Source organism: Acinonyx jubatus, chromosome C2 (assembly GCF_027475565.1).
Source record: "Acinonyx jubatus isolate Ajub_Pintada_27869175 chromosome C2, VMU_Ajub_asm_v1.0, whole genome shotgun sequence".
In the NCBI taxonomy this organism is placed as follows: Eukaryota; Metazoa; Chordata; class Mammalia; order Carnivora; family Felidae; genus Acinonyx; species Acinonyx jubatus.
In genome coordinates this window covers 112,262,608-112,288,877 of record NC_069384.1, presented here as the reverse complement: position 1 = coordinate 112,288,877, position 26,270 = coordinate 112,262,608, and positions in this window count along the sequence as shown.

Below are 26,270 nucleotides of genomic sequence, written 5' to 3'. Positions count from 1 at the left end.
CAACAAAAGAAAGTCTTTTCAAGACACAGCTGTCAACAATTACACTTGGTGGGGTGGAGCTGGCTGATATTCAGCATCTTAAAACTCATGGAAATGTGGAGCCTATTTGACCGAAACCATTCCAGACTCCAGGGAAGACAGTAAACCCCTATTTATTTGGCAGGCCCAAGAATAGGATATTCTGGTTAGCTGGGCATCCCCACCCAGCTCCGAAATAAATGACAGATTTTTGTAAAGACCCAGAATGATACAGAAAGCTCTGAAGGATGATATAGGACCTAACCAGGCTTCTCTTGATGGGGTGATTCAGATGGCATTTCAGGGTCTGGCAAGGCCTCAATTTTACATTTCAGAATTTAAAAACATTTGAACTGATTATTTTTATAAACTGAAGTTATGGTTACTTACAGGAGAAAGCCCCATTCTGGCTGAGGAGTGCTTCTTGGAGAATTACTCCCCAACATTGTTCATGCAGGCACCTAGTGAACATGTTTGTACTGAGTGGCCCTTTGACCACAGATAATTGGGCCAGGAGCAACCCTTGACCAAAGGGAGACACTCAGATTCTCTGTCCTGGCAAGTTGAAAATCGGAATACGGGGAAAATCCCTGCAGTCTCTCCTGGTCGCCTGTAATCAAAGATAGGAGAACTTGGGATGTAGGGAGTGACTGTTTTCCGCCTTGTGCACAGAGACACAAAGAGCCAGATGGGAGAGAAAGAAGCAGCAGGAGTTAATTATGCTGAATGAAGAAAGACGAGAGGGGTGCCTGGGTGGTTCAGTTGGTTAAGCATCTGACCCCGATTTCAGCTCAGGTCGCGATCTCACGGTGGTTTGTGTGTTCAAGCCCCACAACAGGTGTTGACAGCAGAGCCTGCTTGATTCTCTCTGTCTCTCTCTCTTTCCGCCCCTCCCTTGTGCGTGCTTTCTCTCTCACTCTCTCTCTCTAAATAATAAACAAACATGTTGAAAAAAAAGAAAAAAGAAAAAAAGAAAGACTAGAAACCACATAGCCCCAGAAAGAGATCGCCCAGCGTGCCAGTCTCAGTTCCTGACAGGCTACAGATCCTGGTTCTTTCCCCAGCCCCCATGAGGCCTGACTCGACTGCTTCCCCCCTAATCCTCCCCCTCTCTCCCTCCCATTTTATAGAGAGTCTTTCTGCCACATTGGCCTAAGACTTAGTATTTGTGTAATTGTGAAAAATGTCTAACCTCCACAAAAGAAGGGGGCATAATTAAAAACAAAACACCCATATTGCCATCGCCCAGATTGAACAATTGTCAAGATTTTGCCACATTTATTTCATTTATTTTTTTTTCTTTCCCCAAGTATTTAAAAACGGATCTCAAAAGTCACGTTATTTCACTCCCACACACGTCGGTGTGTTTCCCGAAACACACAAAAAATATGTAATTCCAACACTTCTATTCTGTAAAATCAGAAAAGGGACAGCGAAGGATCGAAGGATGGACTTGAGCAAAACGAGGGGGAGGAGGGGAAAGAGCAGTGGGGGAGGGGTGGGCAGAAGGGGAGGTGGAAAGGACTGGCCAAAAGCAGCGTCTTCAAGATCTGCTGGATTGAGGATGAGGGGGAGAGTTTGGGGTTGAGCTAGCTGGGGCCGGGGGAGACGCTGAGGTTCATCAAAACAGGAAGAAGAGACAAGGAGGTACTAGAAAGGTGATTAAGGATTATATTTGATTACCCTTACATTCCTTCAACAGAGTCGAATAAAAACTGAATTTTTAAAACCGACTTTTTTTTCATATTTAAATGTTAAAAATATGACTCTATTCTCAGTTTGAATCATGTGTCACTTGGCTCCACCGAGGTACATGAAATGTGTTAGTTTATCTTATAGAGAAAATGGAACCCATGATTCCCCCTCAATATTGTAGGCATCTTAGAGTGTTTTTCTTAAGATTCCCTCACAGTGGGCCAGGCACTGCTCTCACTCCTTCACATTAACTAATTTGTTGAAATTCACAGTAACTTTATGATTTAGGGGCTCTTAGTATCCCCATGTTACGCCTGGGAATACTACGGCTTAGAGAGGTTTAAACGTCTTGTCCAAGGTCACCGCTTGTGGGGCAGAGCCTGGTACTGAGCCCTTGTCTATCTCCTGCCAAAGCGTGGCTCTCGGCTGTTCCTCTAGACCAATAGTTAGGAGGCTGAGAATGCCCAGTCGTGGATGGGATGCCCTTGTGATACGTGCAGAGCATTCCCAGTGCTGTGAGAAATGCCACCACTACATGTGTGCTCTCTTTTCTCGGGGTCCTGCAGGGGTTTCTGGCTTTATAAATTCCTGTGAAAATGCAAAGTCTTCCTGGGAAGGCAGAGCCACTGAGGTGAACCACTGCTCATGAACGTGATGAGTTGGAAAGGAATGGCCTTGGTCTGTTTGGGCTGCTGTAACAAATTACCATACGCTGGGTGGCTTGTAACAACAGAAAGTTATTTCTTATGACTCTGGGGGCTGAAAGCCTGACATCAGGGTGCCAACACGGTTGGGTTCTGGTGACAGCCCTATTTGGGGTTGTAGACAAGCTACTTCTTGCTGTATCCACACGTGGTAGAGCCGGGGCCTCTTTAATAAGACCACTAATTCTATTCATGAGGTCTCCACTCCCAGGCCTAAGTACCTTCCATTTCCCAACTCCATCATATTGTAGGTTAGGATTTCAGCATGTGAATGTTAGGGGGACACAGACATTCGGTCTACAGCAGGAATGAAGTGATTAGCAGCAGGAACTCTGGATTCAGAGAAACCTGGTCTCAAGTCCCATGTCTGCCCTTACCAGGTCTGGGACCTTGGGCAAACTGCGTAATTTCTCCAGGTCTCAATCTTCTCCCAAGTGGTAATTACAGGATTACAAAGAGTGGAGAATGCAGAGGATGAGGGAAGAATGAAATAAGCGGTTTATAAACACTAAGAGGGGGAAATAACAGGGAAAGGCAACAAGGTCAAAACTAAGTTTCTCATGTTGGGCTGGTGACGTTGGCCTTTTGGTCTGCCTTATTTCAGAGCCTCCAGTCTAGGTCATAGTTTCTGAAGAGTGCCCTTGACATTGATGTCTAGCCCTTTGGACTAGACTTTTGTGGGTGGAAGGCACCTGCTGGCAGGTGGAGGTGTGGCCTAGTGGAATCATGCCTGGAGCTAGAACCATCTACTAACAGAACAACATCTCATTGTGAGCTATAAAGGGTCAAGGATGCACACTGCCCTCCTCCTCATTGCTCAACATTGTAAACATAGGCAGGCCCTCCGCACTGCACAAGAGTGACCGACGACCCAGCTGGGGCTTTTCCTGCTAGCACTGGAACCACCCAGGGCAGACTGGGATACACTGGCCATCCTACCTGCACAGCTTCAGGCTCCAGGCCCCCGGCCAGGGTAGGGGAGTCTTCATGAAGTCACCTATGTGGATGACGCCCCCTGTGTAAGTACACACCCTTCCCCTTTGGGGGATTTTTCAGGTTAAATTATTATAGACAGTTTGTACTCTCAAAAGTGAACTCCAAGTGCCTCCACAAAATGAGAAAAGGCTAGAGAAATAAATAAAGTTATATGGGCTCTATTTGGAGAAAAGGTCAATCTTTTTTGGCTCTAAAAATAAATAAGAAAATTACTTGGTCTCCATTTGAAAAATGAGGCCAGCTTTTCTCCCAAACCATTTATTCCCCCAACATTTTCACACACATGGAAAAAGCAAACTAGTACAAAAACAACCACATACACTCCACCTAGTTTTTAACAATTGTTAGCATATTGCCATATTCGTGTGCTCTCCCCCACCCCTAGAGCATGGCTCATGTGTTCACTTGTGTGCTCTCTCTCTCTCTCTCTCTCTCTCTCGCTTCTGCTAAATATCCTATAATACACAGGACAGCCCCCACAACAAAGGATTACCTGGTCCAAAGTGTCAATAGTGTTGAGGCTGAGAAACTCCTTTATATGAATCTGTGTCCAGAGTCCAATAGAACCATTATATTTTAAGGTCAGAATACTTTCTAAAGTGTACTTCTTGGGGCACCTGCGTGGCTCAGTAGGTTAAGCGTCTGACTCTTGATTTCGGCTCAGATCGCGATCTTGAGGTTCGTGGGATTGAGCCCCTCATTGGGCTCTGTGCTGACAGTGCAGAGACTGCTTGAAACTGTCTCTCTCTCTCTGTCTGTCTCTATGCCCATCCCCTGCTCACATTCTATCTCTCTCCCTCTCTCAAAATAAATATTTAATAAATAAAATGTAATTCTTTGCTACCTATTTTCATGACTCTATGACAGTCTTGCTTCGCATCAAACTTTATATTGACTAAACCTTCCTCTACACAGAATGGTCTGATCACCTTCTTCCTCATCTTACACAATGCCATTGATTCTTTGAATGCAAATGAATACTTCTTTTGTTTTGTTAAATTCCACATTGCCGATTTCATTTAGTGGGAAGTGTTTTCCACGTAGGATGTAAGTTGTCCTTCTAGCTTTGAATAAACTATAAATAACTAGATAAACAACTTTATGATACCTTTGTTAAAATTATTGATAGAAAATCATTGCCCAGTACTCAGCCATCAAAAAGAATGAAATCTTGCCATTGGAAATGACGTGGGTGGAGCTAGGATGTATTATGCTAAGTAAAATAAGTCAATTGGAGAAAAACAAATACCATATGATTTCACCCATATGTGGAATTTAAGAAACAAAACAGATGAACATATGGGAAGAGGGGGAAGAGAAGAAAGGGAAACTAACCACAAGAGACTCTTAATGATAGAGACAAACTGATGAAGGGATCAATTGATGTGGGTGGGAGATGGACTAGATGGGTGATGGATACTAAAAATGGCAATTGTTGGGATGAGCACTGGGTGTTGTATGTAGGTGATGAATCACTGAAATCTACTCCTGAAACCAATATTGTACTGTATGTTAACTAATACTTAAATAAATAGATAGATAGATAGATAGATAGATAAGAAAATCGTTGACCAGAGAAGAGCCAAGTTTGGGTGTTTTGTGGCACATCGAAAAATAACTATCAGCTGGACACAGAAATTAACCATTATGTCACGTGTGTTATGTTCAACCAGAAATGACTTAGGAAAACTCTCATCCAAATGATCATGTCTCACTGGCAATGATATCTGGTATAGACTAAATTGTACTCCCTACCCCCATTCATATGTTGAAGCCCTAACCCCCAATGTGATGATATTTGGAGATGAAGCCTGTGGGAGGTGCTAAGACCTGAATGTTTCTGTGCCCTCCCCCAAATTCCTATGTTGAAGTCCTACCCCCCAAGGTAATGGTGTTAGGAGGTAGGGCCTTTGGGAGGTAATTAGGTCATGAGGGCAGAGCCTTCATGAAGGGGATTTGTGCCTTGAGAGAGCTCCCTTACTCCCTCTATCGTGTGAAAACACAGTAAGTTGGCAGTCTGCAGCCCAGAAAAAGGCCCTCACCAGGACCGGGCCTTGCTGGCACCCTGATCTTGGCCTTCCAGCCTCCAGAACCATGAGAAATAACTTTCTGCTCTTTATAAGTCACCCAGTTTGTGGTATTTTTGTGATAGCAGTGGGAACAGGTTAAGATAGGAAGAAATTAGGTTTAGATGAGCTCACGAAGGTGGGGTTCTCATGAAGGATTAATGCCCTTGTTATTTAAGAAAAAATCTTTTTGGATTTTTTTATTTGAGAGAGCAGGGAGAGGGGCAGAGAGGGAGAGAATCTCAAGCGGGCTCTGCACTGAGTGTATCATTCTGTTAAGAAATATACAAGATGCATCTAATTTCAAAGATGTTGAAATGTAAGAAATGTATGATTCGTAACTGAGGACCCTATGGCCCCGGGTACAAGGAGGGACTCTCCCGGTGGCTCTAGGAAGGAGAAAGAATCAAGCATTTCCAGATCACGGTACTGGTCCCAAAACTGAAAGTCCCTGTCTTACTCCGGAAAGTACTGCCCACTGAGGTTTCAATAAACATAACAAAGATGTTATGAGAGTTGTCTGTGTCTGACCAGTGAATTTCATGAAATAGGGCCCTTCTCATCGCCGGCTTGAAGCCGAAGTGTTCCCTTACAGGTAGACTCCAAAAGAACAGGTCTGCAAATCCAAGAGACGAGATGATTCATAATGAATGGGAACCAGCACAGGACTCAAATATATTGCACACTTTCCAGGACAAGTCCACACCAGAACGGAGGGCTGAATATTCTCCCCCAGATCCCATTAGGCAGGCACTCACACTAAAATCCAGCATCCAGATTAACCGAACATCAGAAGCTTTCTGTCCTGTGGGGGTTGCACATCCCGGCAGTGGATTCACTCTGGTGGTATTGGGGAAGCAGTGAGGTTTTTCTGACACCTAGTTAAAAACCCACTCGGGATTCTGAGGCCCTGAGGTGCCAAGGGAGGCTGTGGGCTTGCTGGAGAACTGGTCTATTCTCAGTCTCCCTGCAGAGGCCCTATGCAGCTGGGATCCCAGCAGGAAACCCTCCAGTGGAAGCAGTGGGGTGCTGGGCTCCCTGGGCTGGAAGCCGGTGACCTTTGAGCATTTCTCCTTTCAGAGTCTCTCACAGGAGGATCTAACTGGTGCTCTTTTACTGTGCCCAGGCTGAACCCACGGACCTTCCTTCTGCACACTCAACCCCCCTGCCCACTCTCCCTGCAAGTGGGGGCGGTCACACTTCTCAGGCCCTCAGTTTGGGTGGAGATGCTCTCACTCAGTGCCTTCTGCTTTTCGGCTGGGAAGCATGCTGCATATCACCACTGCACCCTTTGGGGCAGCAGAAATGAGCATCAGTGATCCCTGTACACGAAGCCAGGCATCTTGGTAACTAGCCAGAGTGACCCTGTCACCCACAACATTTACAGCTACGGAAAACCAGAAAAGCGTGGGCAGGCGGCTCCACTGACTTCCTGTGCTTCCAGAACTCTGGCGCACCCCGCTGGGCCTCACAGCTTTGCCCCCACACAGGGCTCTGCTGGGAAGCTGCCTGTGCAAGGAGAGGGACACTCTGCAGTGGCCTTTTTCTTGGCCATCACCACTGGAGGGCTTTGCATTTTTAATTTCAATACTGTCATCTTGCCAAACAAGCAAAAAAAAAAAACAAACACAAAAAAACGCTTATACCCGGGCGCCTGGGTGGCTTGGTCAGTTAAGCGTCCGACTTCGGCTCAAGTCATGATCTCACGGTCCGTGAGTTTGAGCCCCGCGTCGGGCTCTGTGCTGACCGCTCAGAGCCTGGAGCCTATTTCGGATTCTGTGTCTCCCTCTCTCTCTGACCCTCCCCTGTTCATGCTCTGTCTCTCTCTGTCTCAAAAATAAATAAACATTAAAAAAAAATTAAAAAAAAGATACAACCCCCCCCCTTATACCCAATGTACCTTTTTGCAGCATGACCACCCCAAAAAACCAACCCAGGAGGGCACAGGAAGTGAGCACCACCAAGTAATAATAGCACCTGGATGTTCTGCAGCAGTCCAGCAGCATCTTCCCGTGGGAGCCATTTAGGAAATTTGTGGGGGAGCTTGGGATTGCACCATGACTTGGAAAGGGGGCTCCTGGCTTTTAGGAGATGGGCTCCCATCTCCACCAAGAATTTTTCTGCATCCTGGATAACTTGTAAATGTCCCACCGGACAGCTGTGTAAATGAGAAAGCTGTTTACAGTTATAGGTGTATAAAACACAACTTGAATTACAAGGTACCTTTTGTGAGGTTTTAATATATACTGACATTCTGGGAAATGCAGCTAGCATACAAATGGACAGAAGATTGTACTTTGTTTTGTACAAAATTTTACCAGGGATTTTTCACTAGTTTGGAAAATTTTGGCCAGTCTGCGTTTGCACCCGTGACATTCTCTATGGTTCTATACACAGGTGCAAACATCTGGCTCTCTCATATGTCTTCTTGTGTGATTAGGACTGGGCACTCACTTGTTGAAATACATACATTATTCTCCTTTTACTTCTTATAGTGTAGTTCAGACATTATGTTGAACTTCTGATATGAGGTATATAAGCAGACTATGTTATCTCTGAATTTTATTTCAAGATGGAAAAGGGGATATTACTTCCAGGGTGGTGTAACAGATTTCCACAGAGGTAGTGGTTTAAAACATCTAACAGGGTGGTAGTTTGAGAGAATGTGATATTTCACTTTCTTGTAAAGATCAGATCCACCTGAGATAATCTTTTTTATTAACTCACAATCAATTGATTAGTCATCTAATTATGGGAGGGACATCCATCCCATAATATTTAGTGGTCCTACCCACACCCTGTGGGAGGGGATTAAAGAGGTCTGTACCTAGCGGGGTTGGGGAGGCTCTCTTAGATTTCTGCCTGCCACTGGCTGTAAACAAATATCTGTTGTAAGAAGGGGGCTTTGGGTCTCATAGAACTGAGGAACATCGCATACCATGAAAGGGAGTTTTCCACATACATTTATCTTATTTAAGCCTCAAAATCACCTATGGATGTAGATATAATTTTTCTGGCGACTCTCCCCATAGCCACTGTGAATTACCACCTGGGCTGACTTAAAAAATGCATAGGGCACTAGTGCAGCAGGATTGAAAAAGAAAGAAAAGGAAAATTTAAGCTTCAACAAACTTACGTGGAATTTGCAAAGTCTAAAAATTTAGGAGAAATAAATAGAGCTATTATAATGCTAGTATGCCTAAAAGGTTTTTTTTTGTTTTAGTATTTTGGAATTTTTAATTAAAAAAAATTTTTAATGTTTTATTTACTTTTGACAGAGACAGAGAGAGAGAGAGAGAGAGAGAGAGAGAGAGAGAGAGAGAGAATGAGAGGGGGAGGGGCAGAGAGAGAAGGAGACACAGAATCCGATGCAGGCTCCAGGCTCCAAGTTGTCAGCAACGAGCCTGACACAGGGCTCGAACTTGCAAACAGCAAGATCATGACCTGAGCCCAAGACAGACGCTCAACTGACTGAGCCACCCAGGCACCCCGCCAGGCACTGTTTTAGAGAACTTGACAGAAATTAACAAAACTAACAATGAGGTAAGTAGTATTGCGTCCATTTCACAGGTGGGAAATGGAGCAAGGGGACTCAGTATCAAAGTGACTATCAAAGTGACTATCAAAGTGGGAGTTGGAGCCAAGCAATCCTAGTCCGAGCCTACCCTCTCATGCACTTCACTGAGCTGCTCCCAGGTGAGAAAACCAACACTCCGCCAGGATTTGTCCAAGGTGACAAGACTTGCCCAAGCTCACTCTCTTAGTAAATGGCCCAGAAAATGCAACCTCTAGAACCCATGTTCATATATTTACCCTTCGGAGCTCTTTTTTTTTGGTTTTGTGTTGTTTTTATTGTGGTGAAACATATATAACATAAAATTTATCATTTGAACCATTTTTTTAATGTTTATTTTTAAAAGAGAGAGAGAGAGAGAGAGAGAGAGAGAGAGAGAGCACAAACAGGGGAAGGGCAGAGAGATAGAGACACAGAATCCAAAGCAGGCTCCAGGCTCTGAGCTGTCAGCACAGAGCCCGATGTGGGGCTCGAATTCGTGCACCGTGAGATCATGACTTGAGCTGAAGTCAGACACTTAACTGATTGAGCCACCCAGGCACCCCTGAGTCCCTGTTTTTAATTCTTTGGGATATATACTTAGGAGTGGAATTACTGGGCCATATGATAATTGTATGTTTAGCTTTTTGAGGAGTTGCCAAATTGTTTTCTACGGTATCCATACAATTTTACATCCCAGTAGTGATGTTAAAGGGTTCTGATTTCTCCACATCCTCAGCCACACTTGTCACTTCTCGTTTATTTTGACAATAGTCATCTGAGTAGGTGTGAAATGGCATCTCAGTGTAGTTTGGATTTACATTTCCTTAACGAGTAATGACCAGGTGCTTATTGGACATTTGTATAGCCTATTCAAGTCCTTTTCCCATTTTGTAATGGGGTCATTTGCCTTTTTATTGCATTCTGGGAATTCTTTATATTCTCCAGAGATTGCTTGACTGATAGGTGCTAATCCTCGGTCACTCACCTGTCAGGTAGTCTTAGAGATCCAGGTGGAGACAACGACGTGTTTAATAGGAGACATGAACCTGGATGCAGAAGAGAGCAGGAGACCAGGAGGGAACCGAAAGAAAAGTCATCTACCATTCCGTACCCACCTACCCTGCTCTAAAGCAGTCACCCTGTAGCCTTGAGAAAAATCTTTGCATTCTCTCAGTGCTTATTGAGTGTTACCCCCAGCACAGAAGCTCTGTGAACCTGTGTGGCACAAGGGTGGAGACACCCCTCCCCATGATCCATCTCCAACCACAGCTGCAGCAGAGGGGCGGGGATTGGAGGAGGAAGGGGTATGTGGGTGGGAGAGGGAAGATCAGAGCATCTACGATATGGGAGGGTGCTTCCTCTCAGATGGAAGATCCAGGGGGTGAGGAGTGACACCTGAGAGAGAGAGAGAGAGACAGAGAGAGACAGAGAGAGAGGGAGAGGGAGAGAGAAGAGAGTTTATGGGAGAAGTGACAGCTGGATGGAGGTGTAAGAAGGAAAATCACGAGAGGATGGGGGGAAAGTACCAGAAAGGGGCAAGCAGGTGTAGCCAGATCAGGGGAGAAATGTTCCCAGATGAGTGCTGCAGACCTCTGTGTTTCAGTGACAACACTTCTAAATCCCCCCCCCCCCCCCCCCCCCCCCGCAGTACTCCCTCACACTCCCTCTTCTCTGGCTCCTGGAAAGCTTGGCTCGTCGTGAGCAATGAACATTCCAACTTCCTTAATTGTTTATTCATCAGGCCACAGATGGGGGCTGAGAGGAGAATGCAAACACTTATTTTCACCACAAGAAGTGAGCCAGGCTGCCAGCCCCTGATTCTCAGCAGCCAGGGACACAGTGGGGACAGGGCAACAGAGAGAGAGGGCAAGTTTCCTTATATCCAAGCAACACCTGCTCTGCAGAGGGGAAGCCGCAGACACAGGCGTGGATCTGATCCCAGCTTACCTGCTGGTGTGGTCTACCTAGAAGAGACTCCTGGGAATGGAGCGGGGAAGGGCAACAATCCCTTCCCAAGACCTCTTCCTTACATAGAGCTCACCAACAGCTGGAGGAGGGGACCCCAACTTCAACACAGTCTCTGGCTCCTGAGTGACCCTTTGCAAATGGCTGGTGTGCAGTCTACCACGTGGCATGTATAGGCAGGCTATCCCAGTGAGTGGGAAACAAAATCTTGGCCCAAATCCTCCTGCCCGCAGCACCCTGCAGCCAAGGTGCAGCTGACCGCCATTAGTCCCCCAACAGCCTTTGCAGCGAGCAGGGCGGGTTGGAGGCAATGCAGGAGACTCTGGGCAAAGAACCCGGGTGGTGAGAAAATGTTCAGGTTTCCATAATGAAATCAGATGTGCTTTAAGAAAAGAGCTCCAAAGCGATGATTAAATTGAGGGAAACAGGCATAGCTGTTTACTGATGTTCCCATTCACACAACTGTGTGGGTATGATTCTGTGACGATGGCTAATTTTGTAGCTGCCTGAACAGGTGTGCAGAATAACAGTATGGGGAAGGATATAATTTACGTGTTTACTATTGCCAGCTACTGCTCAGAGTATTTTTACAATACTGACTCAGTTTACTATACAAGTTATTACCCTGTGGGGAAACTGAGCCATCACTCAGAAGGCAGGAGGATGAGCTGACCTGGGAAGGCCCAGGATAGAGAATCGAAGTCTGGCTGCCAGAAGGAGGGGGCGGTGACCAGGCTGGTGGTGGAGCATGGTGCCGGGGCGGAGGTGGCATCTGGAAGAGGCCCCATCAGCAAACAGGTGGCACAGTGGCTCTCCCCTGGCCAATCCACGTGGGCCATCCCGGCACCAGCTGGCCTCTGAGAAGACTACGCCAGGCCACAGGGTAGGCAAGCGATCAGAAGGAAAAGAGCTTTGTGCCTCTTCTCCACTGCCCCCCACCCCCTGTGCCTAGCATGGAATCTGGCACACAGTAGGCCTCAATATATACTTGTCCAACGAAGGAGTGAATGAATGAATGTGAAGGAGATGCTAAGGAGAATGAAGCAATGCTCCTGTCCTAAAAGGATGGGAAAACCAGCACATAATCCAGCTGGAGCCTCAGAGAGACAGAACAAGTGTGGGTGTTTGGGGGGAATGTGGTGGGTAGCTTCTATGACCTCTGCCTCCCATGCTTCATGTCCTTGTGTAATTTCTTCCCCTGGAGTATGGGCTGGACTTGATGAAATAGATTTAGGCTAAAAGGATGGGACATCACTCCCAAGATCAGGTTGCAAATCTAGTGGCTTCTCTCTTAGGAGCTTTTTCTCTCTCTTGCTTGCTCACTCTGAGGGAAGATAGCTGCCATGTTGGAAAAGTGCACTAGGGAAAGAGTCATATGGCAAGGAACTGGGGGAAGTCTCCAGCCAAAAGCCAGTCAGGAATTGAGGTCCTCAGTCCAATAGCCTACAAAGAACGAAATCCTCCCAACAGCCATGAAGTGAACTTAGAAACTGATCCTCCCCGAGCCAAGTCTTCAGGTGAGACCACAGTCCCCAGCCAACAGCTTGACCGTGACCTCATGAGGCATCTGCAGCCAGAGGCACCCAGCTGGGCCCCACCTGATTCCTGACACAGTAACTATGGGGTGGTAAATGTCTGTTATTTTAAGCTGCTAAACTATGGGGTAATCTGTTACTCAGTGAGGAGCCACAAACAAATCAGAGGTACAAAGCTACAACTGATGAGTATCAAAACAAGCCCACTCACAAAGTTGGATTCATGCTGACTTACTGAAGTATTGTAACAGTGCTTCAGAAACGCAGAATTCTTGACCTATGGATGAGAAAGGACTATGCATGAGGATAGGAAGCGTAGGTTATCACAACATGAGATGCTTAATATCCAAATGAGTGCCATTCCTTTCAAAATAGTCCGCTTGGGTGACTGTACATTTACTCTAGTGAGAGTTGTTCCAACCACATCTGGAATAACTCTTAGATATTCCACTTTGAAAGTAAAGAGGTTGGTGGCCACATCTCAAAAGTAACATATCCTTGAGGACAGGAACCCTAAAACATCTTCTTCCTGTGGCTGTAGCTAACCTCCGCGAGCTCCAAAAGAGCTTGGCCCTGGGTGCAAAGTCAGCTGAGGGCACTCTGATACTGGTAGAGCCATGGCTCAAGATGATCTTCTGCTCCACTCCCTGAGGAGCTGGCTGAGCAGGATGCGAGTGGAGAAGACTCCTGGAGTTCAATGTAAAAGAGTTTCCCACAGTGGTTTATAGTGGGGTGCTGTGAATGGGTTACCAGTGTGCCCAAGACCCCAATTTTCTTAAGCCTCCAGCTCGAGAGGCTGGGGCATCACCAGTGACATCTGTGTTGGTTGCTGTGCGTGGTTGAGCTGAAGGCAGTTAAAGAGGTGTCCTCCCACCCACGCAGCTACACCCTCCGCAGGGAGCACAGTGCCTGTCTGGATGAGGAACCCAAGAAGCAAGAATGAAGCCCCAGGGGTAGCCAATGGAGAAGGAGGAGACAAAAAGCCCCAGCTCCTGGGCGTCACGGCTCCCTAATACATGTCTTCATATCCCTGGGATACTTCTGGCCATCTACAGCAAGGGCAAGGTGAGCCCTCTAATGACACATGTGCCCTCTGCAAATTACAGCCCTTATTTTGCAATATTTGATCTGAAAACATTCCACTGAATTCATAATCTACCAGAAATGTAACATTCCCTTTGTCAATGAAAGAAGAGGAAGAGCAGTTGCGTTCTCTTTTGTCATAAGGGTCAATTTGAATGGCTGTAAAGCTGGCCTTAAAATTTTTATCACCTTCTGTTGCAAACAAAGTCATTGACAGTGACTGTCAAAATTCTGCAGAGGTTATGATGAAAAAGTCTTGAGGAATCGTTGCAGGGAGCCATTTTAAGCATAAAAACCCAATTTAAAAAATTCTGGTGATGAAAGCAAACTCAAGCTTCTCGTTAAAAGTGTTAAAAGATTTTATTTGGAAGTTTCATACAAATTTAATACTTATGTAATATAAGGTGATGCCTCCAGATACCCTTAGTTTCTAGCTTCTTATACAGAGTATACAAGTTGTTGGGAAGCATTGGGACAGTATAAGCCCACTTCCTCAGGGTCCATACAAGTTCAGACCCAGCTTCAGAGGAGTGGGGGTGAGTAGAGGCTGCCCCCTGCCCCCCAGGCTTCTCTTTAGCTGTGTGGGAACCTGGGAGAGGCTAAGAGAGCATTGTAAAGAGACAACTAGAGCCTCTAACCTCCACTCTCATCAGAGAGCTGCAGTCCCAACACCAAGGCTAGATTCTGCTCATTCCTCCCTCCTTGTCTTGGAATAGTAGCCGATGATGGAGGTGGGGAGTCTTTATCAACTCTGAAGGTGGATTAATTTCCAGAAAAACTTTGAGTCACCCAAGACTAAATTCACTTGCATAAAACACATTTTAAGATGGCTAATAACATTTGGAGTCCCAAAGAAGCATGACATAAGTCAATTTAAAAAAAAATTTTTTTTTTCCTAAATGGACTCAGAGGGCAATTTCCTAAGCCAAATGCTTTGATGCCTGCAATAATCATATTGGTTCCTGTGGTTTGCAGGAAAGACATCAATTAGATATATAACATCTAAGATGTTTAATTAAAATCATTCACACTGCTTTATAGCTATGCCTCTTAGGATATGCAAAACAAATTCTCTAAATAGAGGCTTCCAAGAGGCAACCGAAATAGTTTTACTATTGTTTCTAATGAATTTCTAACCATTGAATTTATAGCTCATTAATGGCACTGATCATTTAGAGTTTTATCTTCATAAAAAAGTGGAAATGACAGCTTCAGTTAAGAATCACTGCAAAACATTGGCACTGCTATTAATTTATTTCTATTCATTTTAGGCTAAAGGTAATGTGCTCAGGAGGCAGTTGCAATTCATAAGAAAAGGAATGAAGGAAAATGAGTGCAGATGTGAAAGCATGGGGGCAGTCCCTCTTAACAAAGCAAAAATCCAAGAAGGACATGGATTTTTTTCCTAGTACTCCAGAGCAACGTTGGGATTTTTCCATCATTTTGCTCACTGCTTGTTCCATTTTTTCCCACTTGTTTTAAATATGTTTATTTATGTGCTGTTAATTGTGAAAATAATGTATGCTTCTATCAAAAAAATCAGAATAGTGCAAAGTAAGGGATGAAAGTCCCCCAGCAATTTATTTTTTATATAGAACATGATTAATTAAAGATTTGACACCCTCCCTCTGTTTTTACTCTACAATTCTATTTTCTCTCACCTTCTCTCTGTTCTGCTCCCCGGGGGCTCCTACTCCTCCCACTTTGGCTTTCCCTTCAGATTCCTCTTGTGGGTTCAATCCCACAAGAGTGGGGGGGGGGGGGGATCTTTCTTGCTGCCGGCGGCTCTTTTAAGCCCCACTCCCTGCACCACTTGCTCCCTCTTGTGGCTGTAGAGGGTCACTACACACCACTGAGCAGCCGGTCTCTTCCAGAAGGCCTGACTGATCCTGGAAGGAAGAGCAGTTCCCCCATAGGTAGCTGAACAATTCTGCACGTTGTCAGGAGTCAGTCAAGATTCTACCTTCTAACTCCAAAGACATTCCCAGAGAGCAGTTTGCATCTCGTAATAAATGTGAGGTTCCTCTCACCCCCTCAGGATTTCTCAGGTTCTCCTGTGTGTGAAGGTTTCCAGGAAGTATCAAAAAAGCATATCCTGAACTCTGTGTTGTTTAACTGAAATTTGCTGAGAGAACTTAAATATTCTCAAAGATATACATATATATGTACATAGGTATATCTATATGGTGATGGATATGTTATATATGTACATATATGTATATATATGGTGATGGATATGTTAATTAACTAGATGGAGAGAGTCTTTTCATAATGTATACACATACCAAATCACCACGATGTACATTTAAAATATTTTACAATTTGATATGTCAATTATATATCCGTATAGCTGGGGGAAAAAGAGCAAAGTCTGCTGAAGCAGAGAGCTGAAGTTTGTGTGTGTGTGTGTGTGTGTGTGTATGTGAGTGTGTTGTGTGCAAATGTAGCTGGGAGGAGAGACAAAGGGGAGGTGACAAAGGCTGCTGCATATCTTTACAGGTCTTCTGGGGGGGATTTTAAAATTCATTTCCTTCACATGCAGATATTCAGCAATCAGAATATGCCAGCATTGGCGATACCGAAATGAACCAGATATGTTCCTGGTACCAAAGCACTCGTTTACAGCTAATGGGAGAGACAGTTTATAGGAACTGTTGGCCTAGGAGCAAACACTGAATGTCACAGAATCAGAAGATGTGAGATTGAGCCTCTCCTCCACCACTTCGCAGCTTTGCGACCTTCAAACTAGTCACTTAACCTAGGTCTCAATTTTCTTCATCTGTGAAATGAAGACAAAAATAACCCCCCTCATTTTTCTTCACTGGGTTGTTAGGAGGGTCAGCTGAACTAATATGCGAACGTGCTCTGCAAACCCCCTCCAAATGCGGGGAGATATTATTTTCAATATAATTTGAGGGGGGGGGCCTACAAAAAGCTGTATTTCTCAAAATAACCTTCCTACAACTTGTGCCTAAGATTCTTACCCCAGGAGTCACCGTTTAAGGGACTTTCAAGGGACTGTTTGAGGGATTTTCCTAAGTGGGCTAGGCATGGGTACCTGGAAGGCACAGAGGTAACCTGTAGCAGCCTCTCTGTCAGACTAATCCATCCACGGATTCCATCGGCTGGCATCCCAGCGGAAAGTCTCATGTAGAAACTGGCCTGGTGACTCACCCCGCATAGCAAGGCAGGGTTCTAGCTCCCTAGCTGCAACCCCTCAGCATTGTGTCACCCAGTGACTCCAACACCAACATCACCTGGTGCCTACCATGTCTCTCTTTCCCCAAGAGTTGCCACACACCATCCCCATTTGGGCTGGGTCATATTTTTTGGGTATTGCTGCTGCTGCCATAGTGAGGTAACCCACTTAGCTCAGTTCTGATACAAGTTTGTAGCAGAGGCTGACACGCCCAGCCCATGTCTCCTTGGCACTCACCTCTAAATACCAACAGCTGTTTTTGTAAACACCTGATTTTTCTTTGCTGAGGGCTGTTTTGGGACTCCAGTGAGCTAATGCCCCTAGATGCAGCCCTCAGGCAAAGACAGCAGAGATATGGGTGGATAAATAATCAACTTTCTTATCCCTTGGGGAGTGGGTCACAGGAATGTTCCAGAATGTTTCCCCGTGGGATTAAGCCCTGGTGTCCCCCAGAGGGCTCTTGATTATATACCCTTTATTGGCTTCCCACCTTTCCCTGTCTCTACAAGTGCTTCCTGGCATCTCCTCACCAATACATCACTTGCACCTAAATCCTTGTGTCTGGGTCTGATTCAGGAGAACTCAACCTAAGACAGTTGGTGCTGGAAGTTATTCTGGGAAACAGACCCTTGGGACGTAATTGTGGAATCGAATCACTCATTAGCCTCATGGTAACAAGACCCCGTTGTTAGTCGTACGTGGAGCTTTGGAAGATTCTAGCAGATTCTCCTCTTACTCAGCTTGTGAAGAAGGCTAATTTGCAGTGAACGGGGATGGAGTCTGATGGAAGGAAATGCATCAGTTTATGCGATAGCTCTGGCAGGTCAGAGGTACAGTGGCGAAAGCTTATAGAGTTGGTTAGTTGTTGAAGAAAATGACAGGTTAAGATGAGCCAACCATAAGCTTAGAACACACCGTGAAAGCCAGAAGGCTTCTAAGGTAGCATTTTTAGACTCCTCATCTACTGCAGCTGGAGGGCCAATCATGAACAACACCAGGTCTTGGACTGGCTCGTCAGGGTGTTGCGGTAACAAAAGAAGTTGGAGTCATAGCCTTGGTGTGCCTCCTCTGGGGAAACGCGGCCCCGACGAGAAGAGGGTGGAACCCTGAGATGGGAAACCTGGGGTGACGTGCCCTAGAACCTCAGGGCTGGCAAAAGGAGCCCCTCCCACTTGCTAAGGGAGCAGCCTCCTGTTACCTAGAGATTAGAGGAAGGCCTCCCCAGAGCCAGACCCCTTGCTAGGCAGTGTTTGCTAGATTCAAGCTTTGCTCCTGCATCTCCTCCTTGCAGCTGTATCAATGATTGGGGTCAAATCTCAGTAAGGCTTGGGAAGTGACTAGTATCCCAGCTACGGGGAGGCAGGTATAATTCACAGGACCTGGTCTGATTTCTAATGGGCTCTCAGGTGAGTTCTGCCAGCTGTTCCATATACCAGCCTGTTTATACTCTGAGGAACGGAGACATCTTGTCCCACCTTTGTGTTCAACGACTTCATGTTGGTGGCTTGAAACTGGCCATGGTGGGAGTGTGCACAAACTAAAAGTCAGCGAATGCCACGCATCCAAATCGAGCTTTTTTTTTTTCTTCTCCCTCCTTAACCCGCTCCCCCTCCATTCCCCACTCCTTCTCCTTCGTAGAGAACTGGATCATCAGCATACCATTCTGAGACACAGACCATAGGAATAAGTTCCAGTTGAAAAATATTGTGCAGCCACGGTGCCTTCTACTAGTTGTTATCGTCAGACCAAACTGCAGAACAGAATCAGAATGCGGCCAGGAGTTAGCCTGACCCACAAGCCGGGCTTAACACAGACACCACGGCTCCAAAGAGCACCAATGAGCTGCCTGAGTTGCCTGTGCCAATATTGACCAATCACAATTAGGCTCTTCCAACCAATCACGATTAGGCTCTTCCAACCAATCAGGATTAGGCCCTTCCAACCAATCAGGATTAGGCTCTTCCAACCAATCGGGAGGAAGCGCTTTTTTTTTCGTTTTCCTATTAGCATATCGGACCTGAGTGGGAACCTGAGAGGGTACTTTTCTTATATAAGGTAAGGCTTCCCCCTTGCTCTGGGAGGCTGGCGTAACTGATCTTCTTTTGGGGGGTGGGTGCTGTATCTTTTGGCTGCATTCTGCCTTGTTTTTGTTGTCAGGCCTAAGAATTTGAGTTGGGGAATAGAGAAAGAATGGTCCGCAAGTCTATTGGGCCTGGTTTGAGACTGACCTAGGCTGCTTATCTCCTAGTTCTGTTGTGGTCTATTCTAACAGGGGCTACGGGGGTGTTTTGGGTCTCCTGTTACCAGTTCTCACTCAAATCCTGAAAAGATCTAGGTGTTTTCCTTTCCTTGGTGTAGAATTACTGGGGCAAAAGTCTACGGGAACCTTTGGGAAACAATGAGGGGTAAGGGCACCTGGGTGGCTCAGTAGGTTAAGTCTCCAGCTCTTTGGGCTCAGGTCAGGGGTTCATGGTTTTGTGAGTTCAAGCCCCGTGTTGGGCTGTGGAGCCTGCTTGGGATTTTCTCTGTCTCTGACCCTACCCCCACTCCTGCTTTCTCTCTCAAAAATTTAAATTTAAAAAGAATTAGGTGTAGAGCTACACAATACACTTGTATGGCATGTGGTAGGGTCCTTCCTCCATGTACTCTGGCTCTGAGAACTGGCTTCTAGAAACTGGGTGAAAGGTTACAGTTCTTTATTGTGGCTGCTGACACCGGCCTCTTGTTCATTTGCTCTTCACCTTTTTGGTTACATAGGTGGAGAATACCCATTCCGGCTTCCCCTATCTGACCCCTGGGTGCACTATGGTCCGTCAATCCTCACCAAAAGCCCTTAGGCCCGAGGGTTGTCTCTCTACCTTGCTTCCCGTTATGGCAATTACTTTCACCTTTTATAAATAGGCTAGTGACTCCACCTGGCCTCTGATCTTCCAGGTTAGAACCTGCCCCCACCCTTCCCCCACACGATAACTGGAGCCCAAATCTAATGCGGCACCTCCTTTCAGTCAGACTTGGCCTGCAGAAGTCGGCCACTGATGAGCTTCTCGAGGATGTTGGTGCCAGCCCTCCCAACTAACGGGTTCCTTACTCCATAAAGCAAGTGTCTGCCATGATCTCACCAGGATGTGAGCCTTGAGTCGTAAGAGTGCCACTCCTACCGTACCTTCGCCCTTATTTCCTGTCCCCTGACCCTGACTCCACACTCTCAAGATGCATTTCCATAGGTGTTCTCCTGGTCCCTCAGTGTGTAAACGGATGGTCACCTGGCAGAACCAACCTGGGAGTTGGTTAGAAATACAGAATCTCCAGCTCCTCCCAGACATTGAATCAGAATCTGTCTTAGTGAGATTCCAGGTGATTTGTATCCATATTTAAGGATGGGAGGCTCTGTTTCAGAACTCTCCAGAGACCCCAGCGGAAAGTCCTCAGTTTCTTAGGGCTGGATAAAATCACTTTCTCCCAATACCATTATCCCCATCCCGGTCATTGTCCTTGTCAGTGATCGTCCCCAAGATCGTCAAGCAATAGCCACGTGGTAGGCACTTCATTATCGACCGTTTTTATAACTGCACGTATCGAGCAGACAATGTCTTGCCCTAGCTGACCCCGTTTCCACAGATATTTTTAAAAAGTAAACCATTTTTTTTTCCATCCTGACAGGAGTCTAACTTAATTGCTTTCACTTGCAGTGTTAAATCACCTTCCCCAGCAATCCCCACTTTCCTCAACTCCTCCACACTTGACTGCTTCTCCGCCCCACATGGCCGGGTTCCTTCCTCACCCTGCCCATACACCTTTGTCCACTTACTCGAGGGCTTCTGCTATTGTCAGAACGGCCAAAGACAACAATGCTTCAACTGGCAGGAAACAGTCTTCACACTCAGGATTTCCTATTATGTGCAGCCTTTTCCAGAAACACAATTGCATCTAAAAATAGAAACTGCCTGGATTTACCTTCATCTCAACACAATGACTCCAGGGCCACTGTGACTGGCCTTGAATGAGGGCCAAACACTTTGAAACGCAGAGACGCTCTATCAATGGAGGTGAAGGAAGCTGCTTCCAGGGACTTCCAAGCGAGGGCAGGCAGCTGTTTACTTATTTCCCATTCTTTTGTTATTTTGCTTGATTTTGCCAGTAAAGCTAGGGTAGGAGGAAGGAAAGAGAGGAAGACAAGGGGGTCATGGACCAAAAGGAAGGAATGCAGGGGAGAGGGCTAAGGAAGACCAGAAGGTGGGAGTGATAACTGTGGGGTGGAGGAGGTGACTCGAGAAAAGGAAAAGTGGCAGGTGTTTGCTTGAGGAAGAAAAGTGAACTGGAGAAGGAAGAGAGGAAAAGGGCTTCAGTGTGATTTTCAGCGGTCTTTACGCAGCTGGAATGGTCAGGACTTTACAGCTGGCCCACGGTTTCCTGAGAGTGGAGAATGAAGAGAGCCACTTTTAATGTCGGTGCCAAGTTTGGTGTTGTGTATTTCCTTCTTTACAATTCCCCAAGTAGCATAACTGCCTTTGGGAAGAGAAGTTCTCACCTCTCTCCTCATTCTCTTCTGTCTGTATGTGTTGAGGGAGTGGGGGAGGCCAAAACAGCATCTTGAAAGCGAGAGATGTGCCTGTCCCATCAACCTGACACCAGAGAACATACACGGCAATTAAATTGTGTGGAGCAAAACGCGGTTAAATGGGATTAGGCTCCTGTTTGAGAAGAAACTGCAGCCTGGGAATTAAGACCTGGGCTGGATATTGGAGGAGGTTATCCTGGAAGAGCGTTCCTACTGATGATTCTAAGAGAACATTTCTCATGACCTGGAAATTCAGAAGCAAGCGGAGAACTGGTGGAAGTCAGGAAACAAACGCATTTGAAGGCACCTAGAGAGAAATAAGCAGAAGGCTGGGACTTTCTAGGGCCGGCAAGCTCTAATGACGCAGGAGTTAAGCGTATCTAGCCCCGGCTCTGCCCATTACCAGCTGGGGACCCGGAAGTGCTGGCTTCTCTCCTCTAAGCCCTCAGGTGGCCCATCTGTGGAGCCGGGATGAGGACACCCATTTCATAAGGTGTTTGTGACTGTGCTGTGATTTGTGAATGAAAAGGTCCACTTCCCATTTGTTCTGTTCAGGGGATTTATAGGCAGAGTCAGGATTCAAGAGATGCTAATATAATAGCTTTGACCTGAAATCAGGCATTGGACCAGAGAGAGAAGGGGATGCTGGGGAGCCAAAATTAGCGAGCGTTCACATCAGACCTGGTGAACGAGCAAAGAAAACTAGGACCCTAAAGACTTAAAATATGCGAGAAGTGGAAAAATGGTGACCGTGGAGAAAGAGCCAGTTTCTTGTACATACTGTGTCTCAGGGCAACCAAAGAGCTGGAGGAAGTTTCTTCCTCTAGGAGCCTTCCAGCTAGTGAACAAAGATAGAATTAGAATTTAACTATCTTGTAACTCCTAATGGAATAAAGGACTGAGCTACTGATCAAGGTGTGAGTTAACAATTTATTTCCTCTCAGCCCTCCCATCCACCCTTCAGTACCTGCTCTGTAATAATGGATTGGACTCTTGAAGCATCTTTTACAATGAGTGCGATGTTAGGCTTTGTCAGTAGAGGGCGCAGGAGGGACGTCGCTGGAGGAGGGGGGCTTCTCTCAGTCCATGTCTGAGTATTTTTCCTGCTCTAGCTGCATGGCCCCTCAACAGTGATTGCTCTGCTTCAGCCATGTGCTTAGGATGTGCAGTCCCTCAGAGAGAGACCTCAGGGCCCCAGCCTGGGCCCAGTGACCACCTTCACCTCAGCACTTGTGATGTGGACGCTGTGCATTCCAGGCCTCCCACCGCTGCAGAGCCCCAGCTCCCCTTGTGCGCTCTTCTCCACCATCAGCTACCCTGGGCCTGAGAACATTGCTTCCTACCGTCCTCCCAACGTAAATGCTGCACAACAGGCCTTCCACCCATAGTGGCATCCTGCATCCGTGCTTGCTTGCATCCATGGGTTCTTTCTGGCTTGCCTGATGACTGTGGACTAGCTCTGGTGGGGAAGCCCAGTGAACTTAACTTCCTTCAGGGAACCCCACTTCTAATCTCCTTTTACCAAGACCTAGGGTAACATGTAGAGATTTCTACTTCTTCATAGTTGCTCTCCTATCCTAGTTAATAATTTTTTTATATTACCACCCCCCCCCCCAATATTTGGATTCATGTGTGATTTCTGTTTCCTGGGTGGGCCCAGACTAACACAATCAGGAATGGCTGCTAACCTCACAAAGAGACAGCCAGAGTCACCTGGCCTTGTTGGAAATACACAACATACCTATAAGGTATTCTTGTCAAAACCTCCATCTTGAATAATATAAGCAAGCCTTAGATACAAATACTCAAGAAACACACAGTTACAGGAACATGTTAAATGATACTATCAGATGCAATCAGCAACATCCAGGCTGTGGGAAACTCTAAGGAAAAATAACCAGAATTCAACAAATAAGAGAAAGAATACAAATTAAGAGACTTACAAGGCCTATTAACCAATTAAAATTCATAGGCCTTCTTTGGGCCTGAATTCAAATTGTTAATGATTTATGAGATTAGGAAATTTACTGGGTATTTGACCTTGAGGTGTTTTTTTTTTTGTTTTTGTGTTTTTAAATGTAAGAGCTAATGAAGGAAATGTGAATACTGGATGGTTAGTGATATTAAGGAAATTATTTTTCTTTTTGGATATGATTTGGATATTTTTAAGAGCTTTGATCTTTTAGCTTTACTTAAAAATGAAATGGTATGATATTGGGGATTTGCTTCAAAACAATCCATGCGTGTGGTACAAGTGGATGGGAGAATATATTGGCCATGAGTCAATAATATCAAACCTTGGTGGTGAGTACATGAGCTCATTAAAAACATTTTTTTAACATTCTTATAAATTGATAACAAAAAAGGCAATCTAATAAATATGCAAAGGGCATAAATAGACAATCCATGAGAGAAATATACATGGCTAAAAAAAAACATGCAAATGTGCTCAATCTTGCTAGTACTAAAGAAAATGCAAATATAAAACAATGAAAGATCAATGAGATGATGGGGAAATAGTTACTTCCATTAGTATTGCCATATTGAAGGACAATCTGGCAGAATTTTTCAAAATGTAAGATGTGCATTTCTGTAAAACCAATAGTTTTTCTTCTAGGTATATCTATCCTAGAGAAATGGTCAAATATATGGGCACAAATTTATTTTTGTTGCAAAAATTTATTATTTATTGCAATATTTTTTTGAAATAGCAACACCCTAGAAGCAGACCAAATATCCACCAATGGAGAGGTGATTCACAAAAAGGAGTAGTTTAAACATGATAGATCCACACAATGAATCCTCTGTAGCCATTTAAAAAGATTCATGAGCTGACATGGTAAAGGACTCCAAGACCTACTTACTGTTCAGTGCAAAAAGCATCTTAACGGAGTAATGTGTTCCAATTGATTCCATTTCTATAAAAATTAAATTTACACACCTAGGAAAAAACCACTTAGAATATGTCCCCTTACAAACGGCATATTGTTTGTATGTAGATGTTCACTTATATACATAAGACTTGATACATACATATTCTGTGTTGTTTTTCATAATACATTCATGGTGTTTATATAATTTAGTTTTCTTTATAAGTGCTTAACTAACTTTGGCAAGAAATAAATCACTAGTGATCTGAGCATTAGTGATCCCTCCATGGAGTGGCTGGAGACCAAATGCAGTGGAGTGGGAACATGGTGGGTTCCTCCCCAGAGGCTATGCCCACCTATCTGCCTGGTCCCATCAATACATAGGTAACCAGCCAAGTTTTAAGATCTAGGAAACACTTGTTTGAGTTTTCTATCTAAAAGTGTTTCCTCAAATGTGTCTTGTCCTAGGACTTCAAGGCCAGAAGAGACTTGCAAGTCAAGCTAGTCCAATTTCTGCTTTTTAAGGATGAGAAAGCTGAGGTCCAGGGAAGCTAAGCAAGTTATACCCAAGGCCCCCCGGCTATTTGGTATTTAAAAAAGTCTCTTGCAAAGTACTAGCAGGCCAACCAGGAAAGCATTCCCAGGAAATCTCTGAATGTTTGGGAACCATGAGGAAGTAACTAGGGAATTATGTGTTCAGGACAAGCATCCAGATTAGAATTCCTGCAAAGTTGCTGACAGCCATGTATGAGTGACCGGCATCCAGTGGTAAATCACCAGGATCAGGAGAATGAATCATCCCAGGCTTTGTTCTTTGTAGGACAGCACATTTTTCTCTGGCTCTCTCTGTTCTATATCAGGGGCTTGTTTCCACCAGGGTCACCGGGCTGAAGGACCCACTAAATCTGGCCTCATTCCTGTTTTGGCAAGCGGCCATGGCCAGGGTGATGGAGGAGTGTTTACACATGTCAGATCCCAGGAACATTTTCTCTGTTCTGTCTGATAAAGCCCAGAGTCAGATAGGCAGTGGCGAAGAGCACTGGACGAAGCGTCTGCTTGCCGGGGGCTGGTTTCTGCTCTGTCCTGAATCCAGCTGTGGGAGCTTGAACTGATCATTTAAGGCTTTCTAAGCATGCACAATAAACAGGTTAGACGGGATTCCCTAGCTCTCCTGTGTCCGGAACCTGCTTTGGGATGAAAGTAGCTTCCAGCCTGAGTACTCCTGTTCAAAATCTGTTCTCTCAAGCAGAGTGAGCAAGAAGTACAGGTTTTATAGCCATGATTAGTGTTAGAAGCAAGTCCAGATAGAAAAAGAATCAGTGTTGACATCCCCACCCTACCCAGGCAGAGCAAGTAGGTTCATCTGGAGCCAGCTGTTTGTAGTGGTTACCTGGAGCACTGTGTTGAGAAGGATCTGAAGGAAAGCTGAGCTCAAGGAAGAGCGTTCTCTGACCCGTCAATGATGTCCACCATGGGTGAGGAGGGCGAGGGCACACTGTATTTTTGCTACCCTGCACCTACTTACCGTATTTCGGTTCCTACAGCCATGAACCCGTGAACCCAATACAAAGCAGGAAAATGCATGTGATAAACCTTCCTAGAAAAAAAAAAATTCAGGAAGCTGGCTCATTTGGGATATAATTAACAGATAAGAGAGTGGGGAATCAGGAAGCCTGGGTTCTGTTCTTTGGCCTGTCACGAAATAACTTCTAATCTCAGAGAAAACCAGTATGTTGGGATATTGATGTGGGTATCCCACATCAATATGTTCTGGCCCTGTTGTGGGTTGAGGCATGATAAGAAAGGCCACTAAAGGGTCTTTGGGAGCATGGGTGGCATATAGACCACCAGCCCTGATGGTCCTGCAGCCATAGAAGTGTTTCTTATGGGCGGTTCGGCCCAGTTTTGTCTTCTTTTAATTAGTGCTATAATTGTACAACATTAAAAAAAACCTAAGGTGAATTACAGAGGTTTCCATTAGGATAGGCAAAAAAGGGAGACCAAGAGAAAATTATCTGTATTCCT